Source organism: Manacus candei, unplaced genomic scaffold (assembly GCF_025592945.1).
Source record: "Manacus candei isolate 608988 ecotype Guabito, Panama unplaced genomic scaffold, ASM2559294v1 h1tg000094l, whole genome shotgun sequence".
NCBI lineage: Eukaryota > Metazoa > Chordata > Aves > Passeriformes > Pipridae > Manacus > Manacus candei.
Window position 1 is genome coordinate 4,070,403 of NW_026138142.1, and position 20,412 is coordinate 4,090,814.

The following is a 20,412-nucleotide window of genomic DNA, read 5'->3' on the forward strand; positions in this document are numbered from 1 at the left end:
AGTCTTATTGAACAGCAACGCAAAGGCTACAAATGTTCTCTTATGTTGTCTTTTCATACTGTCTCTTTAGTAGCAAAAAAGATTCAAAGTTCACAAAAAAACCCCCAAACCACTCTCATGTTCTGATGTTATTTCAGTATCTGCAGTTTTGAATATTTCTGATAACAGAGAAGCCAAAGTGGAGGCATTGGGAAGGCCAAGGCTCCACGTGATAATCATTAAGGAATAACTGCTCCTTGCAAAGAAGTTAAAAAGAAATGCCAACTTTTGCACAGAAAGAGAATGAGACCCTCAAGGGATGGACAAGGAGACTTCTAGGAGCGTTTTTTTAGGTGTGACTGTTTTTGCTCTCCAGTGTTGTAAAACATTCAGAAGTTTGAAAATAAACTTGTATTCCCAGTGTTTGCACTTGAGGGGTTTTATTTGGTTTTGTTGGGGTTTTTGTTGGATTTTGTTTTGTTTTGTTTTGTTTGTTTGTTTTTTGTTTTGTTTTGGTTTTGGGTTTGGGGTTTTTTTGTTGTTTTTGTTGTTGTTGTTGTTGTTTTGTTTGGGTTGTTTTTTTGTTTTTGGTTGGTTGGTTAGTCGGTTTTTTGGTTTGGTTTGGGTTTTTTGTTTGGTTTTGTTTGTTTGGTTGGTTGGTTGGTTTTTGTTTGTGCATTTGTTTTTTGTTTTTGTTTTTTTCTGTGTCTTTTTTTTTCGCAAGTGGTTGTCATAACCTGTAAATAAATGGATCAATCAACCTCTTTGATGGAAACATTAGGGTTTGGAAAGGAGTGTAGAAAACTAAACTGTTCCAATGAGTGAGAGTCATTACATCAACACATTTTTACTCTGCTCTTCTGAACATTTCGGTGAGCTGCCAAGTCTAATTGAACAGCAGAAATTACAACAAAGAAAAGTGGAATTGCTTTCCTTTTTCCTTTCCTTTTACATAAAAAACTGGGTGACACAACTTTCCACTCCAAGTTATGTGTAATTACCTGGGCACAAGTGCAATGTTATATCACCTAGTTTTTATGTAAAAACTGAGTACCAAGAAAGTGTTTTTCTCTTCCAATTATAAAAATATCCTCCCCAAAAAATAATAGTTTTGTCCTTGTTATTCTTCTCCTTGTGGAAATTACAGCAGTGAGTGAACTCAGACCCAAGTGTGGGAGCACCTGAGGGAACACCGGGAGGAAGGAGGTTATTTCCATTTCTGCAGTGACTCCTTGGAACACAGTTTACAATGTGTGGCCCAAGATGTTGTTTACACTGGTTTTGTTCCTTTATCCAGAAGAATTCAAGGTGAGCTGGGTGGAAAGTAAGGGACTAACAGAGAGATGCCTTTCAGTGTCACACAACAGCCAGCTGACATGGAAAAGTGGCATTATCAGTAAACACAAGCGTTGAGGCAGTTACATGAGACTTTTTTCCTGAAGATGGATTTTTCCAGTCTCCAAAAGATCATGGTCTCCATCAGAATGGAGCCCAAAGTAATAACTCAGGAAAGCATCGAAATTTTACCTGTCTCTATCCATATATATTGAGACAAGATTCCCTGCAGCTGCTGCATTTCCCTTGGTGTATAATTAATTGTGAATATTGGTTGATTTACTCTAAAGACCATCATGCTCCATAAGTGGAAGATAAAAGGAAAAGTAATAAAACCAAAACGAAATTCTTTCTTCTGCTGAACAGATTGTTTGGCTCAGCTGATTTCTGAATGTGTGAGGGAATTTTTTGATCCCCCTGTCTCAAGCAGTGATAGAAAGTGTCATATACAGACTCTCGTGAGTCTTGATATATCAAATGGATTTTCTGCCCTGTAATTAAACCCTGCAGTTTTGAAATGGTGTTTCCATGATGACTCTGACATTAAAAGGACAGGTTAGTAACAGATATGAAGGCACATGAATACAGGGGCTTCTCTGCTTTTATAGAAGCCTGAATTAAGGGATTGGCTCCAAATCCCTCTGCATCAGGAATACCAGTGGTCTGTCCTAATAATTTCCATTGACTCTGCATAATACATAATAGGCATAATTATTTGGGTGAATTCTAGTACCTGTGGCATCCCTTATCACCTAAATAAGGCTATGGCACACTGGTCACTGTCCTTTTCTGGACTTCTCAGCTTTTTCTAACATGAACAGAGACTGAGATCCTAACTTTATTCCTTCCTGAAATAAATAGATACTTCAGGGAGAATACTTGCCTTTGAGATAGCTGAAACTGGAAACAGAAATGGTTACAATCAGAAGTAAATACTCTGATTATTTAATGAAAATATTAATGTCAGTTTTGACAATGCATGGCATGGATGTTTGAGTTACAGTATGTTTTCAGCAAATCCAATTTTAATATAAAGTGTTAATTTAAAAACTTAAGCAATTTAGTTTTTCAAGATTGACTTTAGATAATTTATACTGAGCTTAACACCAGGAGCACGTGCACAATTATTGCATAAGACTATTTTTCTACAAGTTCTTGTTTGTCATATGCAATGTTTGATAAAACAGGTATGAGAAGTGTGAGCAGCAGAAACTCCTTAACCTTTGAAGAATAATTTTGGCCAAGTGTGGTTTACTTTCACTTGGAGCAGGGCCAGAGCAATGAAAAACTGAGCTTAAATAGAGGATCATTCCCAGGGTGTGCAAATTGCTACAGGGTTTACAGTGCAATGAGGAAAGACAGAAGTAAAAATGAGGAAAAACAGAAGCAAAATGAGGAAAGACAGAAGGAAAATGGAGCTTCCAGGACTTAAGGGCTTGAGTTGATCTCACTGCAGCTGCAGAAGGGAAAAAAAAAAAGCTCAGTTTTAGGTGTTACTCTCAGGTTTTTGCCAGCATAGATGCAAGTTAAGTCATTTGGGCTGAGCTTTAGTGTCATATCACAACTAATTGTATGATACTGGTTAATTTTTCTCTTCCTACCCTTAAGTACACCCTGCCAGATGCCTAAAATTAAGCAATATGACAGCATGGCATGACCCATCTTCCAATTCTCTTTTTGAATGGAAATACCCCATGTATTTATGAGAGTGTTTCATCAGTTTCTTCTATGAAGCACAGTTAGGTAACATTTTTTTTAGACTTTTCCCAATTTTTTTCCTTTTTTTTTTTTTTTTATCTTTTCTCAGTCAGCAAATCACCTTTTTAAACAGGTTTTTTTTTTCTATCTAGTTTAGTGCCTTACAAGCTTCCCCACACATTACAACTATTAATAACTTCATTGGCAATTGATAGCAAGGGTGAAGTCTCTCCCACTAAAAGCATAAATTTTATATTTTGTATTAACAAAATGAAACAGTGCATCACGTAATGACTATCAGTGAACCCTTGTTCTTCTGATTTTATCTAACACCAAGTGAAACTCACTATTATTGGTTTTGCAGCATGAAATAAATTCAGATTTCAGTGAAGCCAGGACAGCTTCTCAGTGTTTCGCTTTATTTGAATTATGATTCAAGCTCTAATAGAGTAAACACTTGATCCAAACACCTCTACCAAGGGATGTCCCACAGTGATAATGGCATTGACCTTATAGAGGATAAAACCCATAAAAATATTTAAAGTGCCCCAAAGTGCTTAGTGAATTTTAGATTGATTATTCTAATAAAAACTCTACTGGCAAAATTTGTTTTCTGAACCAATTTGTACCTGAAACCGTTGCATGTAAGATTCCAAATCCTTTATGTTGCCTCTTTGTACTTGTAGGAAAAGGAGGATGTCACTGTCTGTCTTTAATAGATTGGGAACAAGCCTGGGACATCTTTTGATTACAATGATGCTGTTCCCTGCTGGTCAGGGACAGGTCTGGAAATGGAAACTGAGATCAGACACACATAATCCACCTCAAGCTTGACAGCAAGAGAGACAATTACATCTACACTAGCACCATCTGGCCTAAATTATGCCCTTGTATTATCAAATTAAGATATTAATGTGGTGTCCTCAAGGTGTAAGTTGTACAACTATCCCTAAAGAACAAAGCTTTTAATCAGACCCTGCCTACTGCAAAGCACATCAGAATGATGGGGAGGTTTTTGGTTAGTGACAATGATTTTACAGCACACTGTGAAAATCCTATAACTAAAGAGCTTAAAATAAAGAATTGTAGTTTGTATGAATATTTCATGATTTTTGTGCTTCCAGAACACGACGTTGTTTAGTCACAAATAAAAGTACACCATGTTTATAATTCATGACGTAAATTAAATGACTGGAATGTTTATTTCTACTGTATTTTCATTCAAGTGCTATCAATTTTTAATATATATTAAAATTTAACAGTATGAGAAAAGAATGTTAAAATATTCTTTGTAATTTTATGGAGCAACAGGGTTTTCCCATCACTTCGTATGTGATTGAACAAAACTGTCGTGTCAAAGTGCACAATAAATACCTTTATTAAAGCAACAGAAACACACACAATAAATCCTTAAATTTGGAATGTGCACACGGATTCTGCAGTGAATCTGTGTTTCTTTATTTCCCTCCCTCTACTTGCCAGAGCATTTTATCTGTATTTTATTTTATTTTAGCTGGGCATGTGCAGAGCTGGTGGAAGATGTCCCTGCCCGTAGTAGGGGGTTTGGAATCAGATCATCCTGAGGATCCCTTCTAACCCAAACCATTCTATGGTTCCCTAGGCTCAGGACAAACAGCTAAAATCACACCATTAAACTGGGAATGGGATTCACCTTGAGCTGTTGGAGCTAAATCAAGTTTGGGAAATGATGAGCAGGGCAGGTGGTGCCTCCCCTTCTCTGCCCAAGCACAAGCTTTATTTTAATAACTCAGGTTGGTTTCCAGCCAAATAAAGCCCCTTGACCCAATGGACTATGTCTACAGGGAATTGTAGAAACACCTCCTTTTGGTAATAACATTCACTTCTGATGATTTCAATTAATTTTAGAAAGTAGAGAAGTATCCACATCAAATGCACACTGAGTGCATCAACAGGTTAAGGATTTTCTCCATCTCCTTACAAAACAGGTAACAGTGTGTAAAACAGAGCATTGAGTCCAGGTCAACTTGATGGTAAAAAACCCACTTCATAATCTGCTTACACTGTGTTAACTGTGTTTTCTTAACCAATGGGATGTACAAAGACAAGGTAAAATTTCGTAAGGGAAAATGAAAGTTAAAGGAAAATGAGCACTGTCAATGTGGAGGTGAGAGGTTTATTCCTTGAAAAATTCCCTGTACAACACTGAATACCTTCCCAGGCATTCAAGGTTTGTGTGGGTTGAAAATAAGGCTGAAGAAATGAACGGAAAATTTGGGAAAAACCAGAGCCACAAGTGGGTTGGAATCCAGGAGGTTCTCAGGGAAGCAGAGTATGTGCCTGCCCTGAGCTTGCACCCTGCTCTGGGTGTGAGATTTGACCATCATCAGTGATGACCAAAATATTGAACAGAAAGTTGGGAACTTTCGATGAAAACATCTGCCACCCTTCCCAGCAAAACTGCCCAGTGGTGTTGCAAAGAGCACGTGCTGGAGAACAATCTGGGGTGGGGGGAATGAAATACCCTCTGATTGCTTTGAAAACAGCCAGAATTTCCTTTTATTGGGTATGAAAACCCTTGTGTGGTTTTCCATTGACGTGTGAGAGAGGTCACAAACTCTATTTCAGAAGCAGTGGCAAGAGGTTCCTTTATTCTTTATTTTGATTTGAATCATTCCAATATCCCCCTGTTTCCCGTGATTACAGTGTGGTTCTGTCCCCTATTTCATTTGTGTCTTTTCTTTTTTTATGACTTCATTTTTTTATGATGCTCTCCTCAAGTAAGGAGGCTGTTCAACCTACAGATGACCGATTAGCTCTCCTTTATTCCCAAATGTACTATTTATTTATTTATTTATTTTAGTCCAAAGACACACCCCGACTCCACTAGATGGCAGCCGGGGCCCTCTCAAATCCCATCCCGATGAAGCTGGATCGTACTTCTGACGGATTCCCTGAACAGACACCGATTAAGATGTTCCATTCATCGGGAGAATTACTTCACCGCCTTTCCAGGGTGTCTCTCAGCATTCCATAGAGCACCAGTGGGTTCCACTGTCCATCCTCCACCCGGGACATTACATCTTTCCCTTGCTGCTTGCCTGGGTTGGACTCAATGATTTAGATGTCTTTTCCAACCTAGATGATTCTGTGATTCTATAGAGGCACCTAGAGGTCCCTCTTCAGGGTGGTACCATGGATTTACACCAGATATCCCTTGGCAGAGGAAATCTGTTGAGCTTTTTACAGGTGTAAGATTTCAAGTGCGGATTCAGGCATGGCTGAAGCTCGTCCTCATCCCTGAGTGTGATCTACAGGCCCCTGGACCACCCAACAGGGCTGGAGAGCAGCCTGGGAGCTGTTTCCAAGGCCACTGTTGACTGACAGCCAAGTGGAAAATGTACCACTTTGCTTTTCCAGCCACACTGGGGACCACTCAGGGTCATAATGACTTTCCATGGCAAAATATAGACAACTCCAAACATGGTAGGAACACTTTGCACTCCCTGTGGGAATCCCTTGGGTTGCTGGTGGGAGTGTCTGGGAGGAGATGGTTTCTGTGGGGCTGTCCCTTCGACTGGGACAGACGGCAGAGGAACAGGCAGATGGCAAAGTTGACAAAGCAAAAGCTGAATCATTTGGGTGGATTAATCAGCCCCTCAGAGCTGGTGGTTGAGTCAAAACAGCTCCTGCCAGAAGCAGGGCTGTCTTAGGCTGCATCCCATCACACAGCAAATGTGGGTTTGGTGCCAAAGCCTGGACCTCTGGTACAGGCAGCAGGATTGTTGTGGCTGTACAGAGCTCAAGTCAAGCTTTAAATCCACCTGAGATGCCAAAAAAAAGAAGGAATTAACAGCTGACCCGGGCTTAGAGCCACAGCTGTTTGGCTGCTCAGCTCTAGGAAACACATTCAGGGGTGTCCCCATGGTCACTTGGTCACCTGGTTGTGACAGCAGTGAAGACATTTGTGCAGTCAGTTCTAAAAGTGACACAGTGCCCCTTTAGTATTGTGACAAAACCTCTGCAATTCCCTGTTATTTTGTTTTATCAGTGCATTGGTGTTGTTGATATACATTTCAGTGGACTTTTGAGAGAAAATCCTGTGGGTTTGTAGTGATCTCTGTGAGGGTCAGTTTTGGTAAAAGCTAGACCTGAAATGCAGCTGGATTCTGATTCTGGTAAGGGATAAGTGAGGAAGGAAAAGGAAGGGAAGGTTTGGGAAAGGGGAAGAAGAAGGGGAAGGGAAAGGGAGGGGGAAGGGGAAAGGAAAGAAAGGGAAGGAGAAGGGGAAGCGGAAGGGGAAGGGGAAAAAAAAGAAAAGGAAAGGGAAAGGGAAAGGAAAGGGGAAGGGGAAAGGAAAGAAAGAAAAGGAGAATGGGAAGGGGAGAGGAGGAAAAGGAAGAGGAGGGGAGGGAAAGGAAGGGAAGGTTTGGGAAAGTTTGGGAATGTTTGGGAAGGGAAGGTTTGGAAAGGTTTGGGAAGGTTTGGGAAAGGAAGGGAAAGGAAGGAAAGGAAGAAAATGTTATGGTTAAATGAATGTTAATGGCAATATTTTCCACATGCCACCATCAGAAACTACAGAGCTGTCATGTTTTATGCATGGGATTAAAAAATAGAATTCCAGTTCTTACTGAAAATAGCTTTTGAACTTTCCTCTTGCTAAAGAAAGGGCTGCAACAATGAAGGTATTGGAAACATTAACTTACTATGAGTTTCATACCTGGGGCTAGATGAAGAATTTTGGAAATATCAATGTTTTATTGAAAAATTAACATTTTGTTGGTGATTTTAGAATCTCTGGAATGTTTCTGAAGCGTTGTTGCATCTTTGGGCTACAGTCCACACCAGCTATGGGAACCAGACTGATTAACTCACATGTTTAATGCTGCACACATGCTTCATTCTCTTTCTGGAACCTGCACTATATTATTCCAAAGCAGGGACTTTCTTTCATTTTTATTAATGTAAAATTTGCTCTGGTATTTTTAAGAGGGAAATGTAGAAAACTATCACCATCAAAAATCAAAATACCCTACTGATCTACTGTGGAAAAATATCAGGGGGGTCCCTTTTGTTGGCCACCTTTTTATCTTTCCTGCTGAAGAGATACCTGCCATAGGAACTGGGTGTCTCATGGTTTTTTGGCAGAAGAATAAAGCTTTTACCATTTTTACCATCTAGTAAGGTGTGAAAAGATGGGATTCAGCTGACATTATTTAGTAGTCTAAGAAGTAAGTACTTAAAATTCAGTCCAGGCAACCCAGGCTTTCTTTATAGGCAAAAGAAAAGAATAGATCATTTTGGGATTGATTTATTTGATCCATTTTGGACACTTGAAGTTAAAATGAGATGAACTTCACTACAGACTCCCCTTGCTGGCTCTCCAGGGCTTATAAAGGAATCCCACCTAGATCAGCTGTAGAAATACTGATGTTTTGGCAGATGGTCCCTCCCAGAATGGTCTTCTCCTTGTGGCAAAAAGTGGTGACCATTGTCTGCACTCCCTGTGCTGACCCTGTAGCAGGGCTGGAGTGACAGGATGAGGAGGAATGGATTCACACTGACAGAGGGAGGCTTAGGTTGGATATTAGGAGGAAACTCTTGGCTGTGAGGGTGGTGAGGCCCTGGCACAGATTGCCCAGAGAAGCTGTGGCTGCCCCATCCCTGGAAGTGTCCAAGGCCAGGTTGGATGGGGCTTGGAGCAACCTGGGCTAGTGGAAGGTGTCCCTGCCCACGGCAGGGGGTTGGAATGAGATGGTCTTTAATGTCCCTTCCAATCCAAACCATTCAGGGATTCTCTGAAAATTACAGTTTTCAAGACCACCCTGGAGGCTCCTCAAAGATGGTTCTCACCAGGTGTGACCAGTTTTACCACCAGAAGTTCAGTTTGGCACCCACAGGGCACCTCCTGCATTCACAAGCCCTTCTGCTGTCCTGCACTGGAATGTGTCAGGACCTCACAAGATGCTTCAGGGTTCACATCCAGGAGACTCTCAGAGACCTACATGGACAAGCAGACCCCGGGTGCATTCTAATTTACCTGCCCTGGGTCCATTGCTGCTCAAGAGTCATTTCTTGGGGCAGCCAATTTTGTCATGGATCAGCAAATTGCTAGCCCAGCTCTCCCTGTTTTCTGCTTGGGTGTTGGATAAGGTTTTTTGACCATGTTAAAAAAGAAGTTATAGCCCACTCTTGGTTCCTAGTGTAATTGCAGGCTTTTTAGCAGAGTAAATACACCCAATGTCTTTTCAAATCCTGATTTTTCTCACCTAACTACACAGAAAATCACATTTTTTTTGTCAGTACTGATTTAAACATGTACTTACCCATTTTCCTGGAATGTGGAATTTGCTTTGCTGTCCCTGGCATTGGCACAGGACAAAACACACTGAAGTGACTGGGTGCAAGTGCTGGTCCTCCTCCCTCAGTTTTAATGCATCTGTTTCCTGAGTGCCCTTTCAGAAGCTCAGTAACAAAAGGAAAGCAGCTTTTAACTACTGGTTGTATTTTAATCTCGGTCTGTCTCTGCTTTAAAAGCTTTGGGAAAAAATAGAGTGGCTTTTAATAAAGTAGCAACTATTGGAACACCAGTAATTTTCTTTCCTCCCAGAGACACAGGGGAGAATATAATTTAATTAGATTAATTCACTGTTCACATTTAAAATGTTGGGTTCTTTTTGTTTCTCTCTTTTTATTTTTTATTCCTTTTCATTTTCCCCCTACTTTCCTTTTTGGCACTTCCATTTATCAGCTATTTAAAAACAATTCAGATGCTTTTAGAAGGAAGTTGTTACCTCTGTACCCAGCACTGGTACCTCAAGTTCTGATGTGTGATGGACAGGAATATTTGGTGATTCATATAATGACAGACTGAGACAGCAGGAAGTTAAATTCCTCTGATTTTTCTGCTTTTTCGCTTCACAGGTGACTGCTCAGCATTTGGTGATGTGCTACATCTCGATGAGTGCTCCATTTGTCTTTCTTTGTAGCCACATAATTGAGCATTGAAATATAAAAGTAACAAAGAAAAATGAAGAACATTTCCATTACAGCTGGCTGGAACATTCTTTTAATGATTTCCTTGTTGGTTTTGGAGTCCAATGTGTGTGTCAAAAATCCTTCCTCAATGAAAACAAGACTTTTTCACAGATCATTGATTTTGAAGAAAGATATCAAGTTCATGTTGAAACCCCAAAATGCAGACCCAGGTGTCAGACCTGCTCATTTCAATACAATTTAAGTCCATGAAATAACTTTGAATATTTTACTTTTTTCATTTTCCTTAGCAGTGGGAATAGATATGTGCTTAATAATACTTTTACTTATGATATAAGGCCAGGTTGGATGGGGTTTGGAGCAGCCTGGGATAGGGGAAGGTATCCCTGCCTGTGGCAGGGGGTTGGAACGAGGTGACCTTCAAGGTCTCTTCCATCCCAAACCATTCCATGATTATATAATTCTATGATTCCATGTTGCTTTTCTCCATCTTCTCTGTTTACCTGAGTACTTATAAAATAGCTCCAGGAACTGTAACCACTGGAAATATCTCAATAAAGAGGTTGTAACCAGTCTGTGCCAGCGTGTGGCATCAGCAAGAGAGGACACAGGCAATGGTGGAATGTATTCTGATGAAAGCTTCTCATAAGGAACACGTCTCCTCTTACAGGCTTTTGAGATTTGGAGTGCTGAAAAGCTTTTTTGATGAGGAAAACAAGGCTTTTAGCAGCGAAATTGGACAAACAGCGAGGAGCTGATTTCACGCTGGGTAAACACGTGCAGAGGAAACGGCAGCAGGGGGGTCCAGGGCCTCTGTGTCTGCTCTGTGTTCACCCTGGAAGTGAGGGAACTGCAGGGATTGGCATGTGCTGGGTGAAAACACAGTGTGAGAGCCCACTGTGCAACAGGGCAGCCCAAATAAATACCCAAACACGGTGAGCAGTCACGAGCTGCTTTGCTGTGAGTGCTCAGCTGGAGAGCAGGGATCGGCTCCGGCAGCAGCGGAGCAGGAGGGATGTTGGCAGGGGGGTACAAGGGCTGGACTCAGCCCAAGGGATGTTGTTAGTGCTGGGGAGAACTCCCTTCTGCAGGGGTGCTTACAGCAACTTGCATTCTGCCTGAGGTAGAAGTCACCACAACCAGTAGGAAAAAAACCCCAGCCTGACCAAAGCTGCCTTCCCATTTCCAGCACAGGAGCATCGGGAATCACAGGAATTAAGCTCTGAGGTCCAGGTTTGAGCTTTGAGCTGGTGTATGAAATACAAATGAGATCAAGCCTTAGAAACAGAGTGCAGCTTGACCTATTCCTGGTAAAAGTCAGCCTGGCAAGGCAGCTGAGAAACACAGGCTGTTCTTGCTTTTGCAGGGGTGTAACGTTTAAAAATTACCACCTAAGACCTTCTGACTCACGCTTTCCCTCTTCTGATTCTCCTGACAGATTTTGGGCAAAACTAAACTAAACTTTGATAACCTTTAATAATAACTGTTAAAAAAAAAATGTCTTGGATCAGAAACACTGTTCCAAGCTGTTGGATTTCATCTAACCCAAACCAAGGTGTGTGTCACAGGCTTCCTATGCAGTCAACAGGATATACAGGCACCTCTGGGGACTAATTATTTTTAACTGAGCAAAATGTGTAAGACAGTGAGATGGACAATACTGCAAATATGCTATCACTCACCAGAGGCTTTTAAGTGGTTCTATATCTAATTCAGAAGTTTGATTTCTAGGCATCTGCCTTGAAGTGTCTAAATTACAGCATATTCAAGCAATTCAAGAATCACAGTTGAATTCTATCTCTTTTGTGTGTATATGTAAATGTCCTTTTTTTTTTTTGTAACTGAATTGCAGATGAAAGTAGGATGAATCCTTTTCACCAAATCATTTAAGTGGGAAAAGACCTCTAAGATCATCAAGTCCAATCCTTAACTCAGCTCTGCCAAGCCCATCACTAAGCTATGTCCTCAAGTGCCACATCTACCTGTCTTTTAATACCTCCAGGGATGGTGACTCCACATGGCCCTGGGCAGCCTGTTCCAATCCTTGACCACCCTTTCTGTGAAGAAATTTTCCCTAATATCCAATTTAAACCTCCCCAGGTGGAACTTGAGGCCATTTGCTCTTGTTCTATTGCTTGTGCCCTGGGAGAAGAGACCAGCCCCCATCTGGCTACATTCTCCTTTCAGGGAATTGTAGGGAGCACTGAAGTCTTCCCTCATCCTCCTTTTCTCCAGGCTCAACACCCCCACCTCCCTCAGCTACTTCTCATCAGACTTGTGCTCCAGACCCTTCACCCTTTCAATATCCCAATGCTTCCTAAAGAAACAAGATGTGCATGGTACCAAGAGTGAGAAGGAAAGTTAAAGGAGAATCAGAATGAAAAGCAGACATGCTCTGTGATACACTGAAGGTACAGAAGGTGAAAAAAGATGGCAAGTGGAGCTGCCCTCAAAAGAAAACCAGAAAGGACAGATCCTAAACACCAGACAGAAAATCAGGGCAATTCCTCTGTAGCAGGTGAAACAAAGTGAACTTACTGAAAAGCATCAGAGCCTGTTCCATTGTCCCTCTTGTTTGCTGCACTGCTTCTTTCAGAGTCCTCTGCAGGAGACTCAGGAGACACCCCTGGACATGTTCAACAGGTGAAATGTTTAATTTATTTCCCTCACTTCTCAGATGTTAGGGCTTTGAAGAGGAGAACCCTGCTGCTGCATGCTCTGATTCTTTCCAGAGAGCAAACTAAAAATATCAAACAGATCTGCAACATGGCCCTTAGAACTGACTTTTCCAACCTGCTTTTCTCTATGGCTCTGCTTCGTCAGTGTTCGTGGAAAAAAGGTTTGACATAAAAAACAATCAATGAAACAAAGAAAACCTTACAATCTGCTTTATGATTTCAGAAATTCAGCTCTGTGCTTTATGTTATTCTCTGAACAGAACGTGCCCCAGGGCAAGCTTTTTTTCCATGTATGATTTCCTAAATATTTCACGTGGGACCTGTGTTGACGCATAGTTGACTAATTTTTATAGGTTTTTATACTGGGTTTGTGAGGCAAGGTTTTAGTAGTGGGGGGCTGCAGGGGTGGCTTCTGGGAGAAGCTACCAGAAGCTCCCCCCATGTCCAGTGGAGCCAACTTGTCCAATGGAGCCAACTTGCCCAAGGCCAAGCCCATCAGCGACATTGGAAGTGACTCTGGGATAATAGAGTTAAGAAGGGGGGAAAAAATCACCTGGAACTTCAGGGAAGTAAAGGAATGAGAATATGTGAGATGATAAACTCTGCAGACCCCCAGGGCAGTGCAGGAAGAGGGGCAGGAGGTGCTCCAGGTGCCGGAGATGAGGTTCCCCTGCAGCTCCCATGGGGAGGCAGCTGTGCCTCTGCAGCACATGGGGGTCCACAGTGGAGCTGAGGTCCTCCTACAGCTCATGGAAGACCCTATTCTGGAGCAGATGGATGCCCAAAGCAGCTTGTGAATGACAAAGTAGATGTTTTTAACCCCCAGCCACGCCATATGAAAAAGCAACACTCTCCCAACCAAGTAGAGAGGGATCCATGAAGACTGATCTCTGCATTTATCCAGTGGCACTGTTGCTACCATGGCAACAATGCTTTGGGTATTACAGTTGAGGAAAAGTTTATTTTATTTTTAATGCCTGTCTGGGGGTTAGAAACCACAGGCAAGTCTTCATTCTGGTCTCTCTCTCTGGTGGCAATGAAATCAGGGGGACTTCAAGCATTTCAGAGCCTCAGAGAAAACAAAGACTGAAAGAACAGGAACAGCAGAAGTTGGAGAAGCAGTGTCTTCTTTCATGAAATATTTCTTTCAAAGTTTATGTGCAGTAAATGCAAATTTGTAAAGGGAAGTGAACATAATCCCAAGCACTGGTGGCAGGGCTTAGTTGAAGAAGGAAAGATGTTTAGTTAGGTATGCAAATTGCAGAAGAATTAATCAAAATTCAAGGCCCCATAGAGCACCCCTGTAGTGTTTAGTCCTCTTAGATTCTAAAAGGTCTGAAAGCAGAAGAGAGTCTTTGTGCATATTTATTGCATAGGTGGAGGCAAAGATTTTTCACAGATGCATAACAGATGATGCATAAATCTGACTGTATGCCAATTAAACTTACATTGCTGGGGCAAGCTTTAAATCTTCAATTTAGACAGCACTGTCAATTTTAGGCATTGCCTCAGGGAAGGTTGTGGGAAATGGTGGCATGAATATGTTCAGGAAGCCTTCAAAGAGATAAAAGGAAACTTAGTGAGTGATGGAAATATATTAGTCCAAACAAAACAAGTAAGCAGGTGAAGTTCTTTTGCCTTCTATTAGCTAGTCTGAAGTTGGGAATCAAACCTAAGCTGGTTGTGTAGATCATCTCTATAGTCAATAAAATGAAATCCAATGAAATGGAATACAGAACTTCCCACCTCTGGTTCATCCAACCCCATCTTAAGAGAGATTCAGCTGAAATTTGGAGGAGTGTCTGTGTGTCTCCATTGGCCACCTACAAATTTAACTTCGAAAATAGACTAGAGTAGAATAGCCTAGAACATTCTCTATTGGAAGGTACCTACAATCCTTATCTAGCCCAATTGCCTGACCAATTCAGGTCCAAAGACACCTTGATTTTAGATAAAATTAATTCAGTTTCATCTGTCTGCCCACAACAATGTGTTCTTTCAAAAAATGGTTGTTCATCTACACATGCAGTTTGCAGCGAGGGAGAGTGGCACATACAGAGAATTTGACTCCTTCTAGGTACCAGAGAATGGGAATGCAGAGATAAACAGACAACTTCAAGTTTATTAACTGCTTTCACCTTCAGGTGATTGACATTTTCCTTCTGAGCTTTCACAGACTTTAAATTTCTATTCCTCTTAATAAAGAAACCCTCACTCCGTGTCTGGAGTGAGAGTGCCTTAGAAGCCAGGAAATTGTGCCTGGAAAGGACAACCAAAGGAAGGTGCATACATAATTTATTTTCCCCTGGGTAAGGGTATGAACCAGATTAATTACTTTTCGTGAGCAGCTGCTGGCAGATTGACCCCAGCTATTATTATTGCCATTAAGTATCGAGAAGGAAGATAATCAATCAGTCACTCTGTTACACTTGTAATCTTGGCATCTGAAACAATCAAGGAGCAGCAGATCTATTCATCTGCTGGCCTGTCTGTCTGTTTTCCTACCTGTTCATATCTTCTAGACAGCAATATCTATCCATCATCTGACAGTCCCTGCTCTGTAAGACACATTTTCAGCTGGCAGCAAAGTAGAGCTGTTCAAACCAGCTGAATACCAGCAGTTTTCTTTCCCTGATGGACCAGCCCAGGATTATTTCCTCTCTGCAGAGTGAAAGTTGGATGGAAATGACAGCAATTCGCATTCAGATGAGCTGAATCAGGCACAGTTGAACCAAAGAAGCACAACAAAAACCCAGCGTGGGACAGGTGTTCTGCCTTTTTCCATCTCCAGAAGATTTTAGCTATTAAACACTTAATTTTTATTGTGATCAGGGATTAATTGCAGATGCAGCCACTAAAAATACCTTTGCAAACAGCTGTTCCTGTTAACAAGTTGCATAAATCATCTCTCTACCCATTAATCAAGTGGATGGAGTTCTGCTCAGAAGGGACCCTTCCTACCACATTTCTCCTGCCACTCCTGTTGGACCTGATGCCTCCCAGAATTCCTTTTGTGGAATAAGGTTGCCCTGGGGGTAAGGGTGGCCAAAGAGCAGAGGGAAAAGCTTGATGACTGTCGACAGCCTGGAATGCCAACAAAGCTTTTCCCTCTGCTATTATTTCATGAGAGAAAGGAGTCATTTCCTGCCTGTTTATCTGCAGCACTTACTGCTCCAGGAAATCCAGCATTTCTCTGTCGAGCATCTTCCAAGTAGCCTAAAAAGAGCCAATTTATTTGTTCTGTGCTGTTAAATGATTGAAGAGGCTAATGGAGGAATAACAACATGAGCTCGGTAGCTCATACAAACATGAAATTTCGAGCTGTAATGAACCTCCAAAATTATCACTGTGCATTTTTGAGTCATGTAGCACTAACAAGTAGCTCAGCTGGCTCTTTGGAAGCTCTCTGTGCAGCCTGTGTCCTGGTTTTCTTCAATTTTCTCTCAATGAAAACCATGTCCTGACAGACACGCTCTCCAGTTGTTCATTGCAGCTTAGCACAAAACCAAAAGATCATAGAAAATCAGCTGGAAAGCCCAAGGGAGGCCCTGCTTGCCTAAAGAATTATTTTATGTATTTACACAGTCTGCTCCTGCTGAAATCTAAAAGCAAAAAAAACCAAATAAAAATGTTTGTGTTATGCTTTTCTTCGTTAATTGACCACATAAGTGATTGAAAATAAAGCTGACAGAACCCAAGACTTTCACATTTGTATCTTTTTGTTTCTTCTCAGTGTTGCTGCCAAATATAAACCACAATTTGTTGTGCTTCCTCCAACTTTAGAGAATAATTTAGGTTGATATGTTAATTGATCACAATTAATTTTATCATGAGAGTTCTCCATTTAGACCACTCAAATAAGCAACATATTGGAAGTATTTTTGCCTCAGGTCCCACTTGTAAAACATGTAATTCCCCTCCCCTAATTATAAATATTTAAAAGTTACATCTCTCAGTTTGTGCTACTCTTCCATTTTTTAGAGTCACTGGGGAAAAATAGGCACCTAAGAGGGTAATTTTTATCTGAAATGATGGCTAGTTCAGGCTTCCACAGGTAACCTGTCTACCTTGCATAAATAAATCTCACCCAAGAGTAGAAACAGAAATACAGACACAAACAAAATTAAATTTAATGAGAATTTTCAACCAACCAAGAAGAAGTGAAAAGGGGATTTGCCCAAAAACACACCACAGTTCAATGGTGGAGGGAAGAATCCAACCCAGTTCTCCAGAGAGTCCTCCTGTTGTAACACAGAGCCATAATGGATTTTAAATCCCTGCTGCTGTGATTAGTTGCTACTCCAAAGTAAAAGAGTGAGGCAGGATGAAGTGAGATGAGATGAGATGCTAACAGATGCTACTGTAAGATTTCAGATGCAGTTGCCAAAAAGAAAACCAACAAAACCAAAAAGTAAAAATTAGAAAGTGACTGGCACAGTAGGATAAATGATCTTTAAGCATCTTAATATTTGAGACAAATATTTATCTAACATGATGCTCAGAGGGTTGGAGCACCTCTCCTATGGGAACAGGCTGAGAGTTGGGTTTGTTCAGCCTGGAGAAGAGAAGGCTCCAGGGAGACCTTAGAGCCCCTTCCAGTGCCTAAAGGGGGGCTGAGAGGGGCTTTAACAAAGGCATGGAGTGATAGAGCAGGGGAAAATGGCTTTAAACTGGCAGAGGGAAGGGTTAGATTAAGTATTAGGAAGAAATTCTTGGTTGTGAGGGTAGGGAGGCCCTGGTACAGGTTGCCCAGAAAAGCTGTGGCTGCCCCATCCCTGGAAGTGTCCAAGGCCAGGTTGGACGGGGCTTGGAGCAACCTGGGCTAGTGGCAGGGTGTTGCCCATGGTAGGGTGTTGGAATGAGATGGTCCATAAGGTCCCTTCCATCCCAAACCATTCTGGGATTCCATGATTTTTTTTCAACTCTTACACTGCCTTGCTTCACCACTCATTAGAGAAGAGACATCTTGTAGCCTTTACTGCAGTAGATTCTCAGAACAAGGTACCCTCTGGGAGTTATGGTCTGGAATGCACAAAGCAAGACCTTCAGTGCTCACATCCTGTCCCTCTTGTAGGTAACAGCAGTCATTACCTCAAACTCAGAGTGACCTTTTCTCTGTGCTCTGTTAGAGAAGGAAATTGTTCAGCTCCAGAGAGGCTGATGGTCTGCAAATATTTTCCCATCTGAAAGCAGACAGGCTGAGCTTCTGGTCTTTCTCTCTGCAAAGAACTCCTTGTGGAGGTCGATAAAGCTAAGATGATCCCGGGGAGGCAAGAGACTGGAATGCTTTATTGGACTTATAAGTTCATATTTAAAGGGGTTAGGGTCTACATATTCAATAGGGGGTTGTAACTATTACAGTTTATTACAAATAGGGGATGACATAAGGGAAAAACCCAGGTTAACAAATTTGGGGTCTTACAATTACCTCATGGAGGGAAAACCCATTTTATCTTGGGGGAACTGCAAGGGAAAAAAAGGTATTTGGGTTTACAGAATGCAAGGATCCAGGGAACACAAAGGGAGAGACAAGGCACAATAGGTCTTCTGCACAGGTTTGATGAGATCAGGGTGTGGTTTCTCTGGTTTGAGCAGGGCATTTGATAACACCATGCAAAGAGTCTCTTCACATTCTGCTGGAGAAGGCAGGAAGAATCCACAGGGATGAGGACAATGCAGAGGGTTTTTCTTAGCCCATGGTTTTTGTTTAAACCTAGCAGTTCTCTTTTACTCATATCCAAATTTTGCAATCCAACAGCTCCTTTTTTGTACCCAGTGTCCGCCGTGCCCAGGCCCCCACTCCTGATTCAGTTGTGATGACACAAAGTGGTGCTGGAGATGCCCATGGTTGAGCCATCCAGGCTGGGACTCCCTGCCAGCCCCAAGGGACCCAGAGGAAACCAAACCAACCTGCTGTGGGAGGTGCTGGAAGGTCCATCCCAGTGTGTACCATCTTCCACCAGCTCTCAAGACTCCACAGTACTGACCAGTCCTTCACTGACCTCGATGAACACTGAAATACTTTGCACACGTGTAGATATCTATGTTCAGACTATTAAATTTGTGTGTTTTAATCCACAAAATGAGGTTCAAGTCTCATCACTGGATCCACAGGTGGTGTTATCTTTCCTCTCCACTATCAACTCTTGTCCTTTAATTCTTTTTCTTTCTTTTCCTTCCATATATTCTTCACGATATTTTTATAGAAAAGAACCACATACCTCCTTTCTTCTGCAATCAAATTGTTTTCAAATAAGCCTGCCTCAAACAGACACCAATCATTCAGTGAGATTTCATTCTGATTCACCCCAAGGGATTTATTGAAAAGAACCTCAGTTACTCTGCCTCAAAGGCAGGGTGTTCCAGCCCTTGTTAGGTGCAAAGTGTCCCTAATTCTTGAGGACTAAAACCTCCCACACAGAATAAAATTAATAATGCACATAAACTGGGGTTTTTAGGCATTCCAAATGGTCCTGCTCAGCTACTTTTATTTCCCTGGAGGGCTCAAGCCTTGTGGGAGGTTCTGCTCTTCTCTTTCAAGCTTCAGTAATCAGAATAACAAGTCCCTTGTATGTTATGGTTCAAAAACAAGAAAAAGAAGGGGGGGGAGAAAGGAAAGGAATGTATCCATTTTATTGCACATGAAAAATGTTTTAGGAAAATAATAATCTTTTCCAGCTGAAGCAGGAAAAAACCTCAATACATCAAGGAGGACAGTTAAGTTACATTTCACATTACAAATTGCCTATCCAGGAACCATAAAATGAAAAATAATTGGCTTTGATCCCACAAATCAGAATTTGACCCGAGCAATATGTGCATGACTCAATTCTGAGACATTAGAATGCAACTGAAAAGCACCTGGTTGTCAAAATTTTCAGAGAAAGGATAATCCATGAGATAAGATATTACATTAAGATTCAGGGAATGGGTTCAACACAGGCATTCACCATACACTTCTTGTGTGAGAGTCAATAAATCACTTTGGGTCAGATCTGTGGAGGTGGATGATGTGCCACAATGCTACTTGTGACAGTGCCTTCAGGTGCCAAGCTCCTGAGCAGAATCCACAGGCATCCAAGCTGGAGTTGCAGGAGGAGGAGAACTGAAACAACCAGTTTTGTCCATAGGAAACTGTGCAAGCTGAATGAGAAGTGATGTTAAAGAGCAGTTGTGTCTTGAATTATGAAACTCTGGAAGATTTCAGTATTTTATGCTGAACTGCAGGGAGCTGCCTTCTCTTTATAAGGAATTCACAGCTTTATGTATGGCCCTGGAATTAAATAAGTTTGTCTCTTTTTTACATCAAAAATATAAACACACAAACAAAACAAAAGAAACCTTCCAAAACACAGAAGAATCTTTCCTTCCATGGAGGAACTGCTACCACTCTTTATCTGAGAGGAACATCCCCTTTGATAGTGAGGAACCCTGCTGGAATTCCAGAGATGAGCCCTCTGTGTGTGCAAAAGGTACTTGAGCCAAAAGGCTCCCAGCTCCCGTGGACTTCTCTGGTGTGTGGGAAGCAGATGTTTTCACTCTCTCCTTAAGCTGCTCCACTTTGCATGAAATAATTCAGCATGAACTGGACCACTGAGAGAGAGAGAGAGAGATTAGTAAATGTAATTTTGAACCCCTGAGGCCAGTCAGTTACTGGAGGGGAGGGAGCAAGGCTTCAGTCCCACTGCTAATCAATATGTGTGATGTATGCATTCATCAGAGCATGGTGAAAATGCAGCTCCCTGTC

The 20,412-nt window shown here is 41.6% G+C and overlaps 1 long non-coding RNA gene across 1 annotated transcript in view; it reads left to right on the forward strand.

Moving 5' to 3' along the window:
* LOC127461109 (uncharacterized) overlaps positions 1 to 20,412 on the forward strand; it is a 493,673-nt gene that overhangs the window by 345,066 nt on the left and 128,195 nt on the right. The window lies entirely within an intron of this gene.